The sequence below is a fragment of the Caretta caretta genome, chromosome 1, assembly GCF_965140235.1.
Source record: "Caretta caretta isolate rCarCar2 chromosome 1, rCarCar1.hap1, whole genome shotgun sequence".
In the NCBI taxonomy this organism is placed as follows: Eukaryota; Metazoa; Chordata; order Testudines; family Cheloniidae; genus Caretta; species Caretta caretta.
In genome coordinates, this window is record NC_134206.1 from 196,460,515 (window position 1) to 196,466,047 (window position 5,533).

The window sequence follows — 5,533 nt, forward strand, 5'->3', positions numbered from 1 at the left end:
AACCTTCTATTTTAGTCTCCAAACCATAAATGATCTTTTCATAAGATGCTACTCCCCCCGCCCGGTAGATGTGTCTCGACTTTTACACTGTGGAGCCCAAGCCTTTATCGCTGCTATTCTAAAGGACTACGGACATGCTCTTTTTAACATTTACCTCTCCTTTTACTTGTTCTATCTTTTGTGACTTAAACAATCAATCTCTTTCTTTCTTTACTTTGTTTTTCATTTTTACCTGAGAACTTCTATTTTTATTCCTCCTTCTGCCGGTGTCTTGCTTCTCTCTAACAACCTGTCAGCAAATAGCACTTTCTCTGTTGATACAGCTCCTTCCATTTTGATCACAGACCCAAGGCATTAATGTTACTTAGTCCTATTTTAGAAGCATGGGAAGGGGACTGTCACCTCTGAGGTGGTGACTTGGATACAGATGAGCTGTTCTGAGTAAGGTGTTGGGGGGGCACTATTCATATTCCCATGTTTTGGGATAGCACTTTGATTGCTGTATCCCTTTTCCTCAAGCATATCCATGACCCTAGAGTACATTCTCTGGCAGGGATGACTGTCCAATGCCTTTCTCAAATCTGGCCAGAATAATCTCTCTCTCTCTCTCTCAAATTTGCCCAGGGACAGGAAGCTGTCACTGTGGATTTTGAGAGCTGAGGCCCAAAGGTTTTTCCTAAATTAAAAGCCTGCATGTGAAAATAGTTGAATCCACTGACAGATGCCAACCTAGATTCTTGCAGGATGTGAGAACTCCTTTAACCTACACTGCCCTCACCCCACCACACAAAGTGACACATTTAAAAATCCCCCCCCAAGTTCTGAGAGCCTAAATCTCTCTCTCTCTCTCGTGCTCATCTTCATTTTGGTTCACTTCAAGTGCAAGATTCTGAGGCATAGAGTTTTTCCCAGAACTATACTGTTATCCTGAACAGCAGGCCCAGAGACAGTGTTGATTAGCTTGGATTTGAGAAAGCTCAATGGGTTTACCTCATGTGGGGTTTTTTTGTTTTGCTTTGGGTTGTTTTTTCTGCCAGTAGGCCCATTCATTCTTCCTCTGAGTAAATGGGAGTTTTTCAACTGATTTCAGTCACCGCTTGACCTAAAAATGCAAAAGAGCAATATAGAAGAAAAAGAAATCAGCAGCTGGCAGTTCAGGCCCTGAGTTGCTATCCGGAAGAAGAATGTTACAATACCTGTGCTGACTTATTAACATCCCAGAGCAAGGCCTGTATTATTAATAATGCTGCATCATTCTCCCCAAGTCTCATCTTAGGGAACAAGTGGCACAATAATGAGCAGTATTAACTCGCACAATACTAAAGCTACATGATACAACTTGTATACTCCTTGCTATAAAATCTGCCATTCCAAATTAGACCAGTAGTCTAATCTAGCTCAGTACCCTGTCTTCAAAAGTGACTAGTACTTTTTGCTGCAGAGGAAGGTATATTAAAACCTGCAATGGACAATTATGAAATAATATGCTTAGAGAGGATATTTTTTCCTAAACCTATCAGTTATGGTTGGCTTTCATGACAAATGGCGAAAGAGTTGGAACAGAAATATAAAAGCCCAACTGGGGTTGAACCGGAGGAATCTATGTTGTAATCATCTTTGGGTTAAAGGAAGTCTGGGCCCTGTGAGGTGGTTTTTGTTTGTTTTACATTATATTTGCCTCACTCTCCATCCTTCTAGACCAGTTTTCAGCCTGCAGTTCTTTCTCTGAAAGAACCTGGTCACATTCTGATGCTGAAATTACATTGCAAGCATTTGCTTTAACCAGCCAATCAGGGACAGTTTAAGGATATATGGGGTCCTCTTCCAAACCATTATACTGGGAATCTTGAAAGGTTCAAGATTCAGTGTGTGATCTTCTCTCAGCTACTCTTATGTCATGCCCAGTGATGTGGAAAAAGTTAGTCTCAGAAGACAGAAAAAGCAATAGGTCCAAAGCTGATGTGTGTGAAATTGTGGAGAGGATGTAGAAGAAAAATGAATGGCGGCTTCTGGTTAAACAGGTGGAGGAGCAGGAAAATGGTGCTTTCATTATGCAGATTCAGACAAAGACAGGTGGTCGAACATTCGGAAGATGCGGGCAAAGTGGGAGGGGGACTAGAGGGAACAATCAAAATATCTCCTGGGCATCTTTTGAAAACCACCTCCAGTTTTTTTATAGCCCTGGAGTCTTAGTGCAAGCAATAGTGTCAATTTTATCTTCACATCCTCTTTGTATAGCTCATAGGAGCCCAAATGAAAAACAAAAACAAAACAACCTTGTGCTCTTTCAATAGGATAGACTTGTTAAAGGACTGTGTGTTGCCTGCACCAAACCAAAATGGATCCTGACATCCCTTTTAAATCACTACTCATTAGGAATAACCCTCTTTAAGGAATACACGTCCAATGCATTTTCCAAAAGGCAAAATGTTTTAAGCAATAAATTTAATATAGAAAAAAAGCTTCATGTTTGTGTACCACTCCTGTATGCAGTTCAGCACCCCCAAAGCCCATTATCGCTGTTAATCACTTGTGGGTTTATGAACTCTAGGGACCTAGCTGTCTCACCATAGTAGGGTTACCAGATAGCAACTGTGAAAAAAACGGGACGGGGGTGGGGGGCAATAGGTGCCTATATAAGAAAAAGTCCCAAAAAATGGGACTGTCCCTTTAAAAACGGGACATCTGGTCACCCTACACCACAGTGCACATATAATTCTCTGACTCCCATTGATTTCAAGGAATGTTACTTGTATCCTAAGATGAGAGAAGTGGGTCCTACTAGGGAGGCCTGTATTGTTTAAATAGCTGCTTGTGGAAATTTCTAATGCGGCTATTTTTGAGCTATCCCATTATTTCATGGACTTATTGGTCTCTCTCCAATTTGTTTTTTTAATCAACTTTATTAAATCTAATTTTCTCCCCCTCTCTCTCTCATTTGCACCTCTCTCCCACTCCCCCCTCTAGCAACAAGAACTGTTCTATCATTTATAATGGCACTGACATAAGGAAAGCTAGTAGAACTTCTATTAAAACTTGAGCTGAAATCCTGCCCAAGCTGAACAGCTTCAAAATATAGAACAGATACTTGTATTCGTTAGGTCACCTTGGGTCTGATCCCAAGCCCTGGACCTTCAGGATCTAGTGCTGAATCAGGCTTATCCTCTTTGGTAAACACAAGTAACAATTCAGAGGTAGTGTTTTTTCTACCAAAGAGGTGATCATATTTTTCTGCTAATGCAGTAAAGCATATGAAACATGACTAAACAAAATTAAGGCCCTGATCCTGCAAAGAGAGGCAGGTAGGTGCACCAGAGTGGCAATGTGCATTGTTCCCAGGATCAGGCCTTAAAATTGGATGTAAATGTTATAAAGATCAAACAAAGTGCATTCTCTTATTTATATTAGGACCTACATCTCATGCAAAATTAGGAGATTAGATTTCATACTACATGTCATGTCATGTTTTACTTCTTAAAGAAAGAGTTATTTAAATGTTTTCTTAAACATTTATTTTCTTTCTGGTGGTAAAGATAATTTAAGTGTTGAAGGTGTACAGATCCATTTGATGCTGAGAAAATAAAAGATATGAGATATGAAGAATTTTAAATAAAAATATATCCCCAGCAGTACTGAACTCAGTACACTATCCTTTGATATGTTATCCATGATTCCGCAAAGTCTTTAGTTAACAGCCGTGCATATTTATATGGTGTAAATTAGCTAGTGGCCTCTCATATTGTTCTGGGAATGCAACAGAAACACACAAAAGAAAAAAAAGAAAAATTTGAATATAAGATTATCAGTTCAAAGTCTATTCCTTAGTTCATACCAAGAACTAAGTGCATGCAAAATGTCATGCAAATTATAGTGCTCCAGATGTGTTCCTATTTCAACAACAACAAAAAAGTGAGATAATGAAAAATGAGAATTTTCCTTTTGCTTTGTTGTAAGTTTCTGTGTAGCCAAATTACTTTGTTTTATAAGAGGGATAAAAGAGGGATTTGGACTGCGCAGAAATAGAATCAGAATAAAGGCTCAGTGGTTGGTATTTCCAGAGCAATCAGATATCTGTTATAACTGCTAATGCAGCAAATGACTTAAGTAAGCACTTCCTTAACTTTAAGTACAGACTGAAGTCCCATTGAAATCCATGGGAGCAGGATAGTGCTTAGATGCTTTGCTGAATTGGAGCCTATGTTAGATAATGTTTACGAGAGATGATCATGATTTTTTTCATCTGGCTCATTGCTTTTATCCTCAATAAATGTATATCACAATTACTTCGACTGGGACAGGGACTGTCTTTTTCTTCTCTGTTTGTACAGCGCCTAGCCCAATGGCATCCTGGTCTATGACTAGGGTTCCTAGGTGCTATGGTAATACTAATAATAAATAATAAGGCCAGGCTACAAACTTTTTCAAACCTCTGAGCAACATAGTTTTAGCAACCTAGCCCCAGGTGTGGACAGCGCTATGTTGATAGCAGGCTTCTCCTGTCCACATAGCTACCACCTTTCGCAGAGATGGATTAACTACGGTGATGGGAGAAGCTCTCCCACCGGTGTAGTAGCGTCTTCCCTAAAGCGCTACAATGGGGCCGCTGCAGCTTTTTAAGTGTAGACAGGCCCTAATACTATACACAGTAATAATATATGTATGTTCCACTATGGCACAGATGATTATGTTCTCAACAGGCAAAATCCCACTGATGTACATATTATGTACTCTGAAATAGAAATGGGTGAACTTTTTAAAGCAGAAATTTTTGCAAACATCTCAAACAATTTTTTTTTTGGCTCAGAATACTAGTTCTCAGCCTCTGAAATCTTCCATTTTTTTATTCCACTGTCTCTCTAAAGAGAAGACGGGTCCAGTAACGTGTGTTTAACTTTCTAACCTACAAAGCTGAGTGGGTTTAAAATTAGGCAAAATGTGTTAGTCCAGTCCCAAAGGCAGGCAGCAGGAGTTACCTGACAAAATGTAAGCTCCTACTTTTCTTAGATGTTTTCTTTCATTTCTTTCACTCTTATTCACATACATGCATGCAGACAGAGTTGTGAAGTCATATTCAAACCTAGTGGAAATCAGGAAACTATCATTGTCATAGTTATTTTCAAAATTCAGAGAATTGATTTGTGCACTTGTAACAGGAAGGGGTGATGGGTTGAGCCCTGGAAATGCATGACTATCCGCTTTATATCTGCGGATATGTGCATCCATGGATGAGGATGTGGTTGTATTGTTTCCCATCTTTGCGGATTGTTTGCAGCAGTTCTCAGTGAGGATCCTCAGTCCCCTGGGGGGCTGCAAGCCTTTTTCAGGGGCTTAGTGGGACTGAAGCCCAGAGCCCTGCAGTGGGGACGGTTGCGGGGAGAGGAAACAACCCAGGCTCAGAACGCAAGCCTTTTTCAGGGGCTTGGTGGGACTGAAGCCCAGAGCCCTGCAGTGGGGACGGTGGCGGGGAGAGGAAACAACCCAGGCTCAGGACTCTGGGCTTTAGCCCTGCTTGGGGTGCTGGAGTTCAGGACTT